This window comes from Callithrix jacchus, chromosome 17 (genome assembly GCF_049354715.1).
Source record: "Callithrix jacchus isolate 240 chromosome 17, calJac240_pri, whole genome shotgun sequence".
Lineage (NCBI taxonomy): Eukaryota > Metazoa > Chordata > Mammalia > Primates > Cebidae > Callithrix > Callithrix jacchus.
The window spans coordinates 12,798,856-12,819,371 of record NC_133518.1 but is presented as its reverse complement, the minus strand read 5'-3'; the positions used below and the strand labels follow the sequence as shown (position 1 = coordinate 12,819,371).

The 20,516-nt window shown below is 37.2% G+C and overlaps 1 protein-coding gene across 21 annotated transcripts in view; it reads left to right on the top strand.

Annotated features, from left to right (window-relative positions):
* Nucleotides 1-20,516, top strand: part of NLGN1 (neuroligin 1) — an 887,833-nt gene that overhangs the window by 842,995 nt on the left and 24,322 nt on the right. The gene's annotated exons all lie outside the window — the stretch shown is intronic.

Genomic DNA, 20,516 nt, shown 5'->3' with positions numbered 1-20,516 from the left:
AGGAAACTCAGACCAGCATAAAAAAATGAAATGTCAATTTATTTAGCTCCCAAGTGAAGTCCTATGGTCCTGGAAGGGGGCCAGAGAAGTCGCACTTGGCTTTTCAGGGCTTGGGATTTTATACGGAATGGAGGTAGTTGATTGGCTACTGGGGAAACAAAGCAAAGACAATTTTATTGGTTATGGGGAGGCAGGGCGCAGACGGGGCGAGCCGCTATTGGTAGCTAGGCAGGACTACTGGTAGGTGGGCTGGCTGAGGACGTTCGGGGCAAGCTCCTATTGGGCGGGTCTTGGTGGGGCTTTTTAAATTTTTGGCGGGGTCGAGTGAAGTTTGGTGCTGAGTGTTGCGGAATGCAGAGGTGGGTGTGGGGAGCCGCCTGGAGAGGCCAGATGCTGAGTAATGCATTCGGAATAATTACGTAGTTATCAGGCGCAGAGAGGGATGGGTGTGTCCATTTAGCTCCTGGTGAGGCAACTGGCCTTAGAATTGCAAGTGCCCGCCACCGTGCCCTGCTAATTTTGTATTTGGGAAGATTATGAATCTTGCAGCCTCCAGTTGCATGATTCCTAAACCATAACTTTGAATCTTGTGACTAATTTGTTAGTCCTGCAAAGTCAATCTAGTTCCCAGGCAGGAAAGGAATTTGGGAAAAGGCTGTTAATGTCCTTGTTTCAAAGTTAAACTATAAACTAAGTTCTTCCTCAAAAGTGGGTTCCACCTACACCCAGAAATGAACAAAGACAGCTTGGAGGTTAAAAGCAAGATGGAGTCGGTTAGGTCAGATCTCCTTCACGGTCATAATTTCCTCAGTTATTTCCACGTTTGAAAAGAAAGTGATAAAAGAAAAGCCGAATTAAATTTCAGAAGTTAAGTGAGCAAAGAACGAATCGCAAATCAGAGAGCGCCCAGAATCACAGCAAATTCAGACTCCTGGGGTGCCTGGTAGTCAGAACAAATTTATAGACAAAAAAGGTAAGGTGATGTACAGGAACCAGAAGTGAGGTACAGAAAGTTACAGTTCAGCGTTGGACTTACTTGAACGCAGTTTGAACATTCAGCAGTCTATGTGTGGTTGAAGTATGGCCCGCTGGGATTGGCCAACACTCAGCTATTATTACAGGTCCATACTACTAAGCTAGGTTTTCAATTCTGTCTGACTGTTAAGCCAGGTTACAGTTCATCCCCAAGGACTCAAATATAGCAGTACGAAGTCCTTCTCAGGCCATATTTAGTGTGCTTTAACAGCAGTTGCAATGTGAATAGGATTTGGTAATTCCTAATTCTCTGCATAGCAGCCCTTTTCCAAATCCAAATGTCCTGGGCTCGTGATTCCGGATCTCCAGGGCTCTCATGCCTTTTCCCAGCCCAGAATCTTAGCTGGCATGTCATTCCCAAGTCAAGCCAGCCTAGTTGGGGTGACCCGCTTTCACAATTGCCTCCCTGTTAGTATTGGCTCCACTCTGCTAGGTTCCTCTTCTGGGTGGTTTTTTGGAGGAATTATTTTGCCCTTCTAAGTTTCTCCTCTATGTAATTATGAAGTTACGTATCCCTTAACTTATGGGATAGTAATTGCTAAGCATTTAAATAGGCATCTGTTCTGTGAAAGGGCTATATATGCAAAGCAGCCCTCAGATGCTGAGGGAGCCAAGAAATTGTGGGGCCATCGGCTCTTGGACCCCTAAAAGTTTGCTAAAAATCACTGACATGAAGCGGATTGATTAATAGGAGAAAATGCATACAAATTTATTTGACATGTATACATGAAAGCATTCAGAATGAAGACTCAACTTCCCAAAAAGTACAAAAATGATTATACCATCCTGAGTTCACAGTAGATAATGCAGACACAGAACATGGCCAGAAACAGGCAAATCAAGTCTAATGGCAAGACAGGTTAAGAGAGAGAGAGAGAGGAAGATTCTGGCTAGCAAAAAGAGGCCTTGTCATGTAGATGAAGCTTCCCTCAGGGAGAATAGAGGGTAAATGTTTCCTTTCAGATTTCAAATGGTGTTAAACTCTCAAAAGGGAAAGGAACAGGGCTGCATTAATGGCGAATCTCTAAAGATGCAAATTTCCCCAACTTAAGACAGCTTTGCAAGGCCCCTTCTGTCAGGATGGCCAAGTGGCAGCCATTTCAAAATAGGACAAAAATGTATACATACTGGAGTAAAATGGTTTCATTTCCTTCAAAACCAAAGAACAAGGCAGACAAATTCACTTTCTCAGTAAAGGATATTTTATTGAGGGGACTTAGAGACAAACCGGTGGTCTGGGGTGGCCACAAGACAGGAAGATCTTTGCACTGTTACCTCCCACATTCTGGGCTTAATGCACCTTAAGGAAAGAGTGCACATGCTCCAGCGAAACAGTTAAAGGCGAACCTCTTGAACAGGCAAGAGTGCTATGTATGTCATATAGTTTGTGTAATATATGACACATATAGCATAGAATAAGAATAATGACATATTCTTAAACTAGGGGCTGTCAACAGAGTTGTATTCAGGTGGCATTATAGGGACTGAGGTTAATTCGAAGTCACGATAGTGGATTCATGTACAAGATGGAGCATCTTTTTTGGGTCAAAGGATTGACTTAATGTTGTGGAAACTTCAGCAGAACTAGTTCACTGAAAGTGGCATGTAATTTACCAGTAATATTAAATCCACAACTGTAGATATTGCCACAAAATATTACCAGCTTTGTCATTTAATTCTTTAGTAGTGAGGAAAATACAGTATTTATTACATGCTAATTTTTAGCTTTTTTTGGTACCTATGACATGTTGTTGACATACAGTTTCTTTTCCTTTTATTCTTTATATGGGCATTAAGCTTAAGTTTTCATTTAAGCTCCTTTCATTAACCTACTTTAAGTTCCATGTGAATAAAAGCGTTTTAGCAGTGAATCCGTATGAGTCTGCAGCAACCTCAATTTTTGCCTCCTCAAAAGAAAGAATTAAACCAAAAGGCATAAGGCAGAGTGATTAACTGAGGCAAGTTTTAGAGGAGTGAAAGTTTATTAAAAAGCTTTAGTGGAGGAATAAAAGGAAGTAGGGTACACTTGGAAGAGGGCCAAGCAGGTGATTTGGGCTATCAAGTGCACTCTTTGAACTTTGACTTGGGGTTTTGCATGTTGGCATGCTTTTGGAATCTTACATCCCTTCTCCCTTCCGTGGGTTTGGGCTGTCTGCATTCACAGCATCCTGCTAGCACATGGGAGGGGAGCATGCGTAGTGTGTCTACTGGAGTAGTATGCATGCTCACTTGAGGCGTTCTTTCCTTACCATCCAGATGTTCTAAGAAGGTCACGTACCAGTTAAACTCACAATTTTGCTTCTTAATGCACATGCTTGAGCCCACTTGCCCAACTCCTGAGATCTTGCCATGAAGCTGATAAGCACCAGTTTCAGGTTTTTTCGGCCTATTGGGAGACTGCCTTTTCTTTTTCCTTTTTTTTTTTTTCTTTTTTTGAGACAGAGTCTCACTCTGTCACCCAGACTGGAGTGCAATGGTGTGGTCTCAGCTCACTGCAGCCTCTGCCTCTGGAGTTCAAGTGATTCTCCTGCCTCAGCATGCCCACCACCACACCCAGCTAATTCTTGCATTTTTAGCAGGAACACCTTTTCACTACGTTGACCAGACTGGTCTCGAACTCCTGATCCACCTGCTTTGACCTCCCAAAGTACTGGGATTACAGGCATGAGACACCGTGACCACCCGGAAGAGTGCCTGTTCTTGGTGCTGGCTGCAATCAATTATTATTTTAGAGAAACAACCTAGCAACTGCCGGACCATCACCTGACGGATTGCCTGACATCCCTGGTGGGAGTGGGAAGCCCTCCCCTGCTCTGTTTGTGTCTGAGTAGCTACTTACTGAAACAGAAGCGTATGATATTTAGTCATTCCACCCTAAATAATTCATTTATGCTTTTAGCACCAAATTAATATAAAACAAAATTATGTAGTTTATAACCTCAATTTTTTTGTAATTTTACTTTCTATTCCCCTTGACGCATTGTATACATACACACACACACAAACACACACACACACACACACACACACACACACACATATATATATATATATATATAATTCTTCTGGGCTTTGTAAAGTAAGGAAATCATTGCTCTCACCATTCTAGTGACAGCCAGTCTTTTTTTTAATGTTAGCACAGCATCAAACCAACATATGGAGCATCTGACCTGCATTCTCTCAATTTTGTTGCTGTCTTGAGCTGAGAAATCAGATTTTATGCATCCAGAAGTTTGAAGTTGTCTCTTGCAAATTTATTTAGAAATCTACTCTTGATAATGTTTGACCCAATAACATGGGAAATTAAACAAGGGTTGTCTACCTCCTTACCCCTCCTTCGTATATACCAAGTATGTAACTCCCGCTCTTACCATCTCTCTTCTCCTGAACTTCTCCTCTTGGCTAAGACCTCACTCCTAGGGAATAATAAGTAATTTCAGCAAGTATGGTATGAGGAAAAAGGAACAGCAGAAAGGACATAATTCTTAATACAGTTACTTGTTCACACTCCAGTTCTACTCTATATCTGTGTGAGATAATGTGATTCTAGCTTAGTGATTTAGCAAACCATTTTTAGTACATGTCATCCAATGATTTCCTTATAATACCCTGGGCAGATGCATCATAAGTTCGGATTCCTGAGACATAGAAAAAGTAAAGCCAAGGATGTGTTTTAATAGAACACCCTTCTCAACTAGCTTGATATTATTTTTATCTATTTATAATCTTTGTGATTACAAATAAGACATGTAGTTGCTACTTTCCTTTTAAAAATGTGGATTTGTTGACATATTTTCTGTGTTATAGATAGATTATGTGAAAGCATAAAAGGCTTAAATCTAAGTAGACTAGTGTCTTCTAAAAGAGTAGAACTAAGAAGAGACAAAATTCCCAGTAACTTTGAGGAATGTAACCTAAAAAAGGCAAGAAATAGAGTTGAACTCTTTAAAACTCCACAACTCCAATTCCCCTTACCCCTCTTTGTTATCTCTATAGCACAGTCTACTATCTGATATAAAATATATTTACTGGCTTATTAATTTACTCCTGTCTTCCTCCACCTAAAATATAAATTCCAAGTATGCAGGGAGTTGGACTGTTAGTCATTGCTTTTTCTCTTAGATTGTGCTAGCACAGAGTGGGTACTCAATAAATACCAACAAGTCATGATCAAATGGATGTTACTAGTATGCTTTTTTGGAATCTACAAAGATTTGAGACCTACCATATAATCAGTTTTGATAAATATGCATCAGGGGCTCGAAAAGAACTTGTGTTCTCTACAGGATGCATGTGGTTCAATATCAGTATGTTACTTCAAGCCTATTATCCAAACCACATGTAATTCAAATCATGAAATTCAAATCTCTATGCCTATATATATATTTTTCCTACCTAATCTGTCAGATGTTCAAAGCATTACATGAAATTCCTATAAAATAATTGTTTTTGCAGATGCTTCCCTTTTATTAATATTTAAAATTATTATATTTCCAAGAGTTTTATGTTACATGTTTTAGTGTAACAACAGAGACATGTAAAGATTGGTGATAACTATTTCCATTGTAGATTGTAACTCTGATCCAAAAAAATTCTCCTTTACAAAAAGATTAAATTGTTTTATATTGTCTTTCTTGAATTTTACTTTGTCTAGGTTTAATGCTATTCTTAGTGCTTGCTTTGCCTCTGTGGTTACTTGTGAAGTTCTGTCCATCCATTGATATTTACATGTTTTTAATATGTTACTTTCAATAAACATGTATTTGGATTTTGTTTCTTAACCAGTCACAAATTCTTCACCATTTGAAAATGGAACTTATAGCAGTTACATGTATTATAACTGCACTCTGTTTAGTCTTATTTTAACTTTTGTTATTTTCTTCTTTATTATTGCTCGCAGTTAACTTTATTTTCTTAGCTTTTATTATATAGATTCTATGGGCTTATTTTTAGTTTCCCAGTTAGTACAACAGTTTTCAAATCTGTAAAAGTAAATACATGTAAATATATATAAACTCTGCTTCTAAGTCTAAAGTCAGGTTTATCAATTTATTAATCTACTATTTACCAAGCACCAATTATAAACTAGAAAATATTCTAGGCAGTTGAGATATATCAGTGAACAAAACACACAACACATGGAACTTGTGTTCCAGTGAGTTGCTTTAAAGAAATTAGAAATAATCTTATAATTAATTCATTGATAAAGTAGAAAATTAAATGAAGTCTTTTTTGCTTTTCTAATTTAGTGTAAGGAATTTTAAATACTTTATCTTGCCTTTGTTCCCTGCCATCCCAATTTAAAGTGATTGTCAATAGAATCTGTGTTTAAACCTGAAAGCTTACATTAATATTTATTTATAGCTTATACAGATTCTATTCAATACTACATTTTATGTTTTATTCATTTGTCTATCCAAAACTACAATTATTTATACTGTTAATTATGTTTAACAATTTTATACCACACCATTCCTTTAATGACACAATTTTCCTATTTCAAAATTCTTGGTTTTGATTCATCATTCAGTCAGATGGAATTCACCTCCACATAATGTTTGCAAAATGAACATAACTTCCGGAGCCAAGTGTATCTGAAGTTAGCATTCTATTTTTTTATATGTAAATAGATATTTGGTTAGGATAATTTTTTTTTTCTTCTTGAGACAGAGTCTTACTCTGTTGCCCAGCTGAAGTGCAGTGGTCAGTGGTACGATCTTGGCTCACTACAACCTCTGCCTCCAGGGTTCAAGAGATTCTTCTGCCTCTGCCTCCTGAGTAGCTAGGATTACAAGCACCCACCACAATGCAAGGCTAATTTTTGTACTTTTAGTAGAGACAGGGATTCACTATGTTAGCCAGGCTGGTCTCGAACCCCTGACCTCAAGTGATCCACCTGCCTCAGCCTCTCAAAGTGTTTGGATTACAGGTGTGAGCGACCACATCTGACCAGGATAAAATTTTTAAGTTATAAGTTGATACCCTCCCCTGAAAACTCGGTAGCACCTTTTCTGTTGTCTTCAGATATTTCATGTTGCAAAGAAGCCAGTTGGTAGTAAGATTTTTTAATTCCTTCATGGACAACATTTTTACCTGTGTAGTTGACAGTAGGATGTGCTAAATATCCTCATGACTCAAATATTTTGTTCTAGTAGGTTTCTATGTAGATTTGTTTCTTTTCATACTAGGCCACTGGATTAAAAACAGTTATTTTAACCGCTATGCTCATTTGTTTTGTTTTGTCTTCAAACTTAAGTAAGTGTCATCCATGTACTTTCTTTTATTGCTTGCTAATTTGTACTCGCTTATTGCCTCCTTTGAAACTGCTTTCTCTTCCTCTGGAATGTGTACCTAGACTCTTGAGGTTAAATAGACATTTCTTCAATCTGTACTTTCTTTTTATTCTTTTTTATATTTTTTTTTGTCATTTCTTCTCTATTATGAAGTGCTTCTTAAGTTTTTTGCTCCCTTTTACAGTTTCTATTTTCAGTTCAGGCTTTAATTTATTCTTATGACTTTGCAGCCAATTTCATAGACAGAGGATGCAAGATAGTATGTCTAGATTTGTGTTCCAATCCTTGTGGTAAATCGGTTTTAAAGATAAGCACTCACTCTCATTTGTACAGATAATAAGATAGTATCAACTGTCTATCTCTCTTTTTAATTTTCTTTACTTATTTTCAAATAAAAGGTCATCTACACTGATATGTTTGCTACTCAGTAGGGTTGAGGTAATGTCTTGGCTTTCATCACTGACTACCTGGAGCTTGTCAGACATCCATTTCTTATCTATAGCTAAAATGCAGAATGATACATTGCCTAATTCTAAGAAGTTAAATGTATGCATCTAGCATGCTTGCACTGTATTTCTCTTGGCCTCTTTCATCTCAAATTTATACAAGAGAGGATCCGGAGAGTAGGGGTTAAACATTTGGATTCAGCTATTCCTGATTGCATTTTAGTTATTTATCATGTAACCCAATACATTTCTTTTGTTGCTGTTACTCTTTTTTGCTTGATCCACTTTTAATGTTTCCTTTTATATTAAGTTTTTAAATCCTGGATAATACAATAGTTATTATTTCTTTATGTGTTTTAGCCTGGCAGAAAGAATGGTAGTCAGTATAATTGTAAATGCTAAAAGCTGAGTTAGGAAGAGTGTACACTGACCAGCCATCCAGTCTTAGATCTAAGAAGAGGGTTTGGCTAGTTGACAAGTTGACTGAGTAGGACGAAGAACAAGTCAAACTCACATTTTGACAAACTGCAGGGATGGATACCACGCGTAAAGAAAATAAATAAAAAGAAAACATTAAAAAATAAAGTAATATTTTTTAAAAAAATATTATCAAGCAAGAAAAAAGGATTAACATAGTAAAAGAAAAGCAGATCTCTGAAAATGATACAGGAGCCCCAGAATATAATTTTTTTAGAAATTGGCATTCTTTATAGAATATACACTACATTAACTCTGAAAAAGAGGCATACATGAGAGAAAATAGATTTAAACAAAAAGACATGAGGCCGATATTTAACAGTAAATGTGTATGATAAGGAAGGATACCAAGAGAATTAAATAGTAATGACAGATTTCAAGTCCACAAAAATTGATGCCAATAAAGAATGGAATTAATACAATAGCAAATTGATTCATTAGATGCAGATCACACTAAAAAGTTTACCTGTAATACAAAAAAAAAAAAAAGAAAACAAAGTTGAAGCAAAGAGAAAGAAGATGATACATATGATATTAAACATATGGAGATCTAACTTTAGTAGAGTTTTCTAAAGAAAGATATAAAAGGAATATAAGTATAATGAAATGTATTACGGAAGAATTTTCTTGAGTTGAAAAATTGGCTCAAGTATCTAAATTGACAGAGCTCTCCTTATACTAAGCAAAGACTAAAAAGAGATACTTACATTCAGATAAATCCTGATTTTTTTTTAAATTGCCAAGAATGCTGTCATTATTCAGGCCAGACAGAAAAGAAAGTCCATTAAGAAAAAACAAAACCAACGATAGAATACCTAGAAAGTAACAAAAAATGTGCACAACCAGTGTCTCTGCAACTGTATTCCAGACTGTGATAGAGCAGCATCCATGCAGGTTTAGGAGAAAACATCATGACCCAAGGACATGATACTTAAGGAAATTTCTATTCTGGAATATTCAAGGGCTCAGACTATATACCACCCCTGCATTCATTTTGAAAGCAAAGTAGGGGTTCAAGCACAGGTTATACGTAAGAGAATTTGTGAGTCTTTTTATTCTTTGTTTGATTCCAGCTAGGAATCCAGGTGGACTATTTCCTGTCAAGGGAATTTCGCAACACAGGGGATATATGTGGCTGTACCATATTCCTCTGCTGTCTCTTTTCTGCTTCCACATTTCCACCAGTTTCCAAAATCTGCTCCTTGTGCCACGTCTTCTACTTTATCATTGAGCTGGCCTCTTGTAACTTACTTAATGACTACTTAAAATAACAGGTGACATTCTCATCCAACCCTTGCTAACAATGACAAACCATAGTTTCAAGAGTTTTAAAAAGCTTTGAATCCTACATTTGTATTTATTTCCGTCCTAGAAAAACAGCTGAGATAAAGTCCCTTTATAATCATTTTAACTGCTACAAAATTTGATTATAACTCTCTATACCTTTTAAAAATTCTTATTCATAACCAGTGTCATTGTTTTTTGCTAATATAAAACAAGTAGTTTATTTTTGTCTGTTTTTTTCTTTTTCAGGTTTTAAATTTTATTGAGTGTACTGCTTTTATAATAAAAACATATTTGATTAAAATTTAAAAAAATAGCTTTCCCACAGTAGAGCTATGGATGCCCAACTAGGTGTGTTGACCTTGGACTTCTGTGCCAGGATTCTTAGAAGCGTATTTTGCTAGTCGTCCTTTAGACCTGCACTTATCCACCAATTAAAAAAAAAATTGAACACCTTCCTGGTACTTATTATATATAAAAAAACAAAATCAACACAGTCCTTGTTCTCAGGTATATTATGATCTTTTGGGGACAAAGGTAGTAAATCAATAAATCCTTACCCCCACCATATCTTTATCACTGTGGATGTGCGCCAGAACACAGCAGCTCTGTTTCATCAAGCAATTCTTAATCTACTTTCTCACAGCAACAGAGAATAATGGTTTTGAGCATGGACCCTGGAGTGAGAGAATCTGGGTTCAAATTTAGACTCTACTACTTGCAGCAGTGTGATTTCAACATGGTGATAAAATACTGGACTACTAGAGTGCTTCAGTGATAGAATGAGTCGACAGTCATAAATTGCTTAGACTGCTTGGTACACCCTAAATCGGTGGTCCCCATCCCCCAGGCCATGGACTCTACCAGTCCATGGCCTGTTAAGAATCAGGCCTCACAGGAGAATTGGTTGAACCTGGGAGGCGGAGGTTGCAGTGAGCTGAGATCAAGACACTGCATTCCAGATTGGGCGACAGTGAGACTCTGTCTCACCAAAATAAAGAATCAGGTCACATAGCAGGAGGTTAGCTACAGGCAAGCAAATAGTTGCAAGAAGACAAGTTCAGGGATCCAGTGGTTCTACATTATGGTGAATTGTAAAAGTATTATATATTATAATGGACTAATAATAGAAATAAAGTGCATAATAAATGCAATACACTTGAATCATCCTGAAACCATTCCCGCTCCCATCCATGGAAAAACGGGTCCCCAATGCCAAAAAGATTGGGGACCACTGCCATAAATGATCTATAGGTGTTAAATAAAGGAAACCTAACATGATAAACTTTATGATTACTTCTGGAAATAAAAGTTTTTTGCCATAGCTTAACTCCCTGCCTTGATTTTCATTGTCATTTCAAGCTTTTTATTTTTTCTACGCCCTTTTTTGAATTTGAAGCAAAAATGAGAGATGGTACATTGGAGTTACTTAGTCAGACACCATTTTTAATCACAAGCCTTGGAAAGCTGAATAGATCATCTGAGCAGGCCCAAGCTACTGGTGTAGTTCAGTGTTCACATACAGACATTCCTATATCCAAAAAACAGTATGCCCTTTGCCTACTGCTTTGATGACCCTTTTGTCCAAGGAAGGAGATCATATTTAAATTTCTCCTTTCAAATATGTCTATCTTCCCAGATCCAGGGCTTACAAAATGACTTAATGTGGCTTGTTAGGCTTGTGGGCGGGCAGGCTGGAGACTTAGTCACTATGGCAATGACAGGTTTAAATAAACAGTGTTAGCAATATAAATAAGCTGCTGCCACAAAGCAACGCTTTTAAACCAAACACAGAACCACATTTTAATGACTGTAAGCTTAGACATTTTTAGCTAATATTAAATTAACTGGGTCGCTATGCTTGGGCTTTTTCTTTCTTAAAAAAATCTTAAAAATTCTCCTATGTAATTCCTTTTCCATTTCAGTTTCTTTATGCACATTTCTAATATTTTTTTCTGAAAGTCCCACAAGGTTGGTTATATTGCAGTTTCTCATAAATTACAGAATACATGATTCCTTACTCTTAAGAAAAGGGCCACAGAATACTTGCTACAGAGAGATAAAACATTTTAATAGTTCCTCTGACAGTCTATTTGAATAGTAAGTACCCTACAAAAATGACAGCTATCCTGAATATGCACAATCAACACATGTTAACACATTTAGTCTTTACGACTTATTGAGATGTTGCCTCATTCTACAGAGAACTCGTTCCACAGGCGTCAAAGAGCTCATCCCAAATTCACAGCACTTTTGGGTGACAGAACTCTCTCATTGGACTCAGATCTTCTGATTTTTTAAGTCTAGGGCCTCTGACACTTCCATCATTATAGGCAGGAAAGAAAAGCTGAATTTGCTTTACTTCTGTTTCATTTTTGTGTTTCATCTGTTAAGAATACATAACTCATAACTGAAAGTAGACTCTTTTCTTTCCTAATAAAATAAATGTGGGTTTTTTTTATGTTTCAGTGTGCCTTTTAATTCATCTAATGGCTAAATGAAAAGAAGTAATAGTTGCAATAAAGCTATTTTTATTTTTTAGAAAGTGTATGATTTTTAGTCATATGTTCTAGATTCTGAAAGAAGAAAGTACTGATTTAAGAACAGGTAACCAAGTGATAATCTTCCTGCTTAATTTGTGGGAAGTTTATAAAGGTCAAATCTGATGCACAAAATTTTCTGCATGCTTGTCATGTACTAAGATGAAATTTTAATTTGGGAAAACAGTAATTAAGAATTTTTTCTCTCTATACTACAAACACTGCATTTTCTTGTTGTTAAGAGCTATATGTGCTCACTGAGATGGAAATACCATACAGAACAATTTTATTCAAATAAATGTCTTTTAATTACTTTATTAAAGAAAATTCCCTTAAGTACACATGAAGAACTGAAATAAAAGGAAACAATGTTATAAATAAAATAATCTTTAAAAGGAGATGATTAAACTTGACCATTACTACAAAACAGTTGTGGTTAGGGGAATTTTAAAAGGGCAAGTCATGGATGTGTAAAATAGGTATATTGAGTCTTTTAAAAGGCAAATTTAAAGTGTTGCTAGTTTCTGATCAGATGTTAGGACAAGAGGTGACAGAGAGACCCCCATTAAAATGCTTGGTGAGCACTCCAGAGGCCGCCTTTGAGTTAATCGGTAATTTTTCACAGACGACATCTAATCTATGAGTATAAATTACTTTGCACTCTTATTATTCCTTAATTGAAGTGCACCAATGTGAAATTGCCATAGATGTCACAAGAATGATTCTAGCCTCAATTAACTTGGGTGGAATTGAAGCCCTTTTTTCCCTGAACTGGGATTATTGTCTGACATCTTGTATTTATTTAAATTGTTGCTAGAAATTAGAGGGAGACTGCGTGTGACTAGGTGTTTTATAAGGATGTTCTGGAGCCAAAAGAGCATCTGTGCAATCTATTTCTATTTTAATCTATACCCATTTTATGCTGCTGTTTTGTGTAATAGATGTGCAGCTAGCAGGAGCTTCATCTCCCTAGATTCCATCTGGGAAGTGGAGATTAATAGTACTCATATATTTTTTTAAAGTGGCATTTACAGTCTTTGTAATTCTTAGTTCAAAAGGCAATCACCCTATTATTTTTTTAAACTAAGTCTCCTACCTTGCTTTTTTTGTTTAATACAAAAACGTGATTTAGGCTTCCTTTCTAGATTGTGGGGAAGGGCAACATGAGTGAACTGTACTGTGTATCCTCCTTTTTTTTTTGAGACAGAGTCTCACTTTGTCACCAGGCGCCAGGCTGGATGGAGTGCAGTGGCACAATCCTAGCTCACTGCAACCGCCACCTCCTGGGTTCGAGTGTTTCTCCTGCCTCAGCCTCCCGAGTAGCTGGGACTACAGCCGCACACCACCAAGCTCAGCTAATTTTTGTATGTTTTAGTAGAGATGGGGTTTCAACATGATCTCGATCTCTTGACCTCGTGATCCGCCCGCCTCTGCCTCCCAAAGTGCTGGGATTACAGGTGAGAGCCACCGCTCCCAGCCTACGTATCCTACTTTACCAATCCTAAAAACTATTTGAAAAATATATTAATAAGTAACTGAATTAAAATATCTTCTTCTGTTTTTTCCTAATGTATGTATTGTTTGGGAAAGTATTTTTGGTTTGTTAGTTTTCACTTGGAATTAAAAATCATGAAGGAAATAAACCTGGTGTCTAATTACACAGTAACTGAATAGATATGTGTAAAATTATGTCTACAAAGACTATAAAGTGCTGATAAAATTGCTTCCCATTTCTCAACATTACTATTATTGATATCAAAGATTAAATATAACTAGAGATGTATTCTAAAAGTAATTGTTATGAGGTCTCTATAATAAATTGATCAATGTGGTTCAAATATTATGCCTACTTACTTTATGCATTCTTAAGACCTATAACCAGCCTTGAATACTGTCTCTGAAAGTCTCCTATTGAATGGAAATGTTACCTGATATGGTAACCTAATAGCATATTGCGGAAATTAATTGGCATTACTTGGAGACTGATATCAAAGGTGATTTTCTCTAGCTTTGATAGAATTGTGCCCATTGTCAATTTGATTCAATGTACATTTATTGAGTTTCCATTATGTGAAAAGCCCTAAGGAGACACATTACATGAGCCTTATCCATTCAATAGTAATTTAGTATAAGTTCATTTAACAGATTATTTAGCTAGTCTCAAAGCAAATATTCTGGGAATGAGAATTGTAGTAGTGTTTCTAGGTGTCACTGGATACTTGCTGAGGCTAGAAGAAAGCAGAAAGACTTAAAAGAAATTTAGAAAGTTTTTACTTTCCTATTTTGAGTAAGTCAAGTTCAATGAAAATGAAATCATTAATCTTTCAGTATATTGGTTGTTTTGTATATGATTTTATCTGTAAGGCCAACTGTTTATCATTGCAAAAGCAGCTTTCTATACACAGGTAAGCCTTTTGAGAATAGACAAGGCTATTCTTCTTCAGGAAACTTATCAGGATGATCCTAGTTTCAATTTTTAGGAAATAGAGACAGGGTCTCACTCTGTCACTCAGTCTGGAATGCAGTGGCCAGATCGCACCTCATTGCAAACTCAAACTCTTGGGCTTAAATGATCCTCTGGCTTCAGCCTTCCAAGGAGTTAGAACTACAGGTGTATGCCACAATACCTGATTAATTTTTTAGTTACAGAAATGAGGTCTCACCATGTTGAGCAGGCTAGTCTCAAACTCCTGGCCTCAAGTGATCCCCCTGCCTCAGCCTCCCAAAGGGTTATGACTACAGATGTGAGCCACTGTTTTTAACTCCTAATTCCATTTTTAATAAAGCTACTCTTTAGACGAGTAAATACACTCATGAATAAATGAATGGTTAAATGGGGAAAAATTGGTCTTGATAATCTACTGATGGCCACATTGATGGATTGGATCAGCAGGAACAAGAGAAAGCATAGCTGGTTCACTCTAGGAATGTGACAAGTAAATTAAACTAATCCAACCTAAACACCCATTGATCTCATTGATCCTTAGCCTCATTATGCTATGGTCCATGTAGACAGACAGAGCAGAATAATTCCTAACAACTAATAGCATAGAGCCTATATAATTGGGGTATTTCCAAATCTTAAGGTTGATATATCTTAAGCATTCTCTAAATTACTGTAACTCAATTCTACCTATCTTAGAAAAGATGAGGGTTTATTGTTTTTTGATGTTACTTGGAGATCAAGATTGTTGTTTCCCGGTTTTGACAGAACTGTGTCCGTTTTCAGTTGAAGTCAATGTACATTCATTGAATGACTGTTACGTGTCAAGTCCTGAGGATACACATCATCTGGAAGCTGTAAAACTAGTCCCTGACCTCGACAGGCTCACCATTCAGTGAGCTTCCGTTTAACACATGTTTAAGAGTCTATCTCTCAAAACTCTTTTTTTTTTTTTTTTTTTTGAGACGGAGTTTCGCTCTTGTTACCCAGGCTGGAGTGCAATGGCATGATCTCGGCTCACTGCAACCTCCACCTCCTGGGTTCAGGCAATTCTCCTGCCTCAGCCTCCTGTGTAGCTGGGATTACAGGCACGTGCCACCATGCCCAGCTAATTTTTTGTATTTTTAGTAGAGATGGGGTTTCACCAAGTTGACCAGGATGGTCTAGATCTCTTGACCTCGTGATCCACCTGCTTCGGCCTCCTAAAGTGCTGGGATTATAGGCGTGAGCCACCGTGCCCGGCCTATCTCTCAAAACTCTTATGAAGAGCCTTATAACAGGTCTTTCTTGCTCCTGCTGTCTCTCACTCTACCTCTCATCTTATACTACTTCTCACTCTACTTCTCACTGTCTCTCACTCTACTTCTCATCTAAATGATTTTATCAGTTCAGCCAGAAGTCTCTCCAGTCCTTTAAATTTACTTACAGTTATCTATAACACCTTGGTAGTTGACAGCTGTCAGCCTGACCAACTTGCATTCATTACTCACTCATCAAGCGATCCAGACTGGAGATGAGATAATGAGCCCAAGCCAAAAGTCCATTAAAGCTATCTCAGGAAGCCAGTAACAGCCGTCTCAGTGGGAAACCACACTGGCTGTGAAAGACCAGACATATTCAGGCTCCACAATGATGGTTACTGCTCTGCTTTGCTCCCATGTCTAACCACATCTGAACAAGAACTGAAAGGGTCTGTAAATCTGCCTGAAAGTTTGCAGGCGGGTAACGTATATTAATTAGATTATTGAAAAAGATAGTAATCCAAAGAACATGTTTTTAGCCTGTGTCTGTACTCAAAAAATAAGCAGACCAGGCATGAGTGATTCATTCATATTGGCTATGTTAGCAAATGACATGGATCACTTCACAATTTAGCTTTGGCACTGATAGGCACCAGATTTCTAGCTCCAACTTCAGATTTGCAAGTGAAACTCATCTAGGTCATCAGCAAGTAAGGGGACATGTAGAGAGGATTAAAATGCTAAGACCCCATTTTCAGTTGGGAGAAATGATAGCCAGATTCGTTTGCATATTTTTTATTCTATAAATGTGTACATATGGCATACTGTGTGCTAGAGATTGGCGGGGGATAAAGCATGATTTCTTTTCTTTCCCCTCAGTATCCCCAAATGTTTATAGTCTAATAGGGAGCAGAGTCAGGCAAACAGATAGCTTGGTTTTTGTTTTGTTTTGTTTTTTGAGACAGAGTTTTGCTGTTGTTACGCAGGCTGGAGTGCAATGGCGTGATCTCCGCTCACTGCAACTTCTGCCTCCTGGGTTGAAGCAATTCTCCTGCCTCAGCCTCCCGAGTAGTTGGGACTACAGGCACGTGCCACCATGCCCAGCTAATTTTTGTATTTTTAATAGAGACGGGGTTTCACCATGTTGACCAGGATGGTCTCGATCTCTTGACCTCGTGATCCACCCACCTCAGCCTCCCAAAGTGCTGGGATTATAGGCATGAGCCACCGCGCCCTGCCGCAGATAGTTCTTTATAAAGAGTATCCACCATTAATATGCAGAGTCACCAATTCAGCATTTATTGAACACATAGTATGTGTAGAAAGTGTGCTAGAGACATATTGTATAATAAAGAGTGCTAAGTAAATACTGTATAGGCTGAGCATGGTGGCTTACGCCTATAATCCAGCACTTTGGGAGGCCAAGGGAAGCAGACCACCTGAGGAGTTCGAGACCAGCCTGGCCAACAAAGGGAAATCCCGTCTTCACTAAAAATATAAAACATTAGCTGGGTGTGGTGGCACATGCCTGTAGTCTTAGCTACTCAGGAGGCTGAGGCAATGAGAATCACTTGAACCCAGGAAATGGAGGTTGCAGCAGGCTGAGATTACACCACTGCTTCCAGCTTTGGTAACAGAGTGAGGCTCTGTCTCAAATAAATAAATAAATAAATAAATAAAAGACTGTATTTTGGAGCTTCAGCTCTACAATAAAGATCTCTAAATAAAGACTATATAGTGTGGAGGTCAGAACAAAAGTGGGCACTATAATACAATACAGACTCTTCATATTAGAGTTTTTCATACTATTTCCATCCTGTCATCTTCCTGGATCCTGCTCCTCTTCTTCCTACTCTGTGGCTTCTTCACATCCAGGAAATTTGTGATGGTGCTATATTTAATTAAAAGATTCAGATGAGATTTGTTAGAAATTACAGAGGGGATATAACAATTACATTAGTATCCATATATTTGTTTCTTAATGGTACAGCCGTAGACTCTGAATAAAATGATGCACATCTCAAGTCCTGTGTTGTGGATATTAAAAACATACCTTTTATAGGTTCTGCCCTTCCCCTATCTGGTCTATTATATCACTGCTTCATTTATGTATAGCCGTAGCTGGGAACTGCATTTATTCCTTTATTTTCATTTTAATGTGATTGCTCTAATTCACAAGTTACTTATTTCCCATACCTCTCTACACTTGGTGCCTTGTGTGGTACCTGTCACATGCTGCCGATAAATTTTCTTTTGAACCGAACTATAAGATATGTTCTGAATGCAATCAAGAGAGTTTTTTTTTCTCTCCCTTAGAACCGTATAGAACTAAACAGGAGATGCGAAGAATGGAGCTCTCAGGGCAAAGATCCAATGTCAGTCTCTTTGCATTGCACGACCGGTGAATATGGTCCTTTCTTGAAATAAGGCCGGACACTTCTGTCCCCTGGAGCTCTGACAGAACGCTTTCTTTGAGATGAGTGCTCATATCAACTGAAGCTGGTTCACATTCCCTTTAAAATTAATGTAAAATTGAATGAGTACTTCATCCACTTACCTACTTTGTAAAAAGTGAGTTCTATTCTACTTAACTGAAAGCTAAAGCAACCACAAGTCGTTAGCCTGGAAATACTTTTGATGAAAGACCAATTTTCTATTGAGTTATGTTTAAAACCAGGGGAGTTTTCTCTCCTTTCCTTTTTTGCTTAGTTATTTTTCTCTTCTTTGATTGTGCCTTTGTATTAGAAGAAGGAGGCTGCTGTGTTTCATTGTCACAAATGGGTCATGCATTTGTTCCAATGTGTGACCTCTGGAAAGGAGAAGATTATATTATCAAGGAATAGAAGATTGTAGCTTGGATGATTTGTTAAGGAAGAAAAAGTTAAGTGTTCAGCAGAGAGATACTGAGAAGAGTGGGAAATCTTTTAGGTTGTTACAGCAGAAGAATATTTTGTTCAAAAAAAATAGATCATAGATAGGGCCACACTTCATTATTAAAATATTATGTGCACATTTTTTTCTTTTTTCAGGACAAAGTTCTTAAATGTTAGTCTGTTATTAACTCACATGGAACTGAAAATCTTGTCTTCTCATCAGGGCTATTATATTAATTAAATGAAACATGGTATGAAAGTCCTTAGCCAAATGCCTAGCACAGAGTAATGTTCTCAATAAATTCTAGTTATACTACATAGAATTAGTCACCATTATTATTAATTGCTATATGATAGAATGGGCATTACTAAAATGTAATTAGTTCATATTCTGGAAAGATCAGACAAATATATGTAATCAAATGTGTTTTTATTTAAATTTTATTTATTTGATTTCAGTTAAGGGGTCTGTTTTGGGGGAAAAAGCATTGCACATGACAAAATTATTGCTTCATGAGTGAAGATCTGTTGCAGAGGAACTTTAAAATGGCAAAGGAAACACAACTAGAAGGACACTGGCATAACCGAAAGCCTAGAGGAAGACTCTGAGGTCTAGAAAAGGGAGAAACAAGTCTGCCTGGCATGAGTCAAAGAGGCTGAGGAAGAAAGAAGGAGGTCATATTAGTGAAGCAGAGTTGATGCTGGGCCTTGAAGCCGAGTTTGAGAAAATATTTTTTACTTCTGATCATAAATAATTTAAAGACTACAGCCCAGCTCAGGAGAAAGAAGCAGCTGTGACCCAGGATATATAGATAATCAAATATTGATCACCCCTTCTACCCTTAGAGCCTTCCTTGTTCCTCTGAGTGAGGTTTCTCTGGGCAGAATCTGACATGCCGTTTTTAATAAGAAATAGGCTTTTTGTTGTTGTTGTTTTACTGTTGAGCACAATGTGAATATACCAGCTTAGTCTAGTAGGGAATCAAGGTTTCCTCTGATTGTCAAACTTTCTATAACTGATGCTGATCAATTTTTATAACTCTAAAATATTCACAGAAATGGATAATGTGACATAAACGTTTTTCAAATAATGTTTATTTAATAACAGGTTTTCAGTTCACAATATAATGAGTAATTTTCTTTGTAAGAAATGGTTGGAGAGCCTTCCTTAATATTTAGGGAAAAAGTCTAAGCCTGTTTACAATCAAATCTAATGTTGAACACTTGGCCAGAGCTTGTTGTAGTCCTTTTGGTGAGCTGCCACTAATTCATAAAGTAACTTTGTGCAAATTAGAAAAAGATATCTGCTGGAGGCAGACTCTCTTGTGCCATGACAATGTCCTCAACCACAAGGTGGCCCTGTTACATGGGTTACCTTATGGCACCTGGGCAAAGCCGGGCAATTGCAATATACCAGATGACCTTTCCTCTTAGATAAGCTTGAAAAAAGTTAGCTTGTTGCGTGAGGATATTTCTTTTGTCAAGGTTAACAGGTGAAAACCCTAAAGAGCACATTATTTTCTGTACAATTTATAGCATTGATTTCGTTACAATTAACTTTATTTAAATAAATTGCGAATTAAGCTACTCTAATTTGGCTCTGATCAACTAATATCTATCTACATTATGCATTTATACACTTGTATAAAAGTTGGAGTATAGTTCCATACAACATTGGCAAAAAAGAATTAGATTGCTTTGCCTGAAGAGTAAAGAAAGTATTTTCTTTGAATATCCTGCCAGAGGAAGCTGCCAGATGTTTTCCATCTTTTCTAGTGCAGAAAAAAAAAAAGAAAGAAAACCGGCTTAAGGTACATAGATATCTTAGCTCTGGGAAAAGTTTCCTGACAAAGAGAATAATAAAATTAGTTTATAACAGAACTT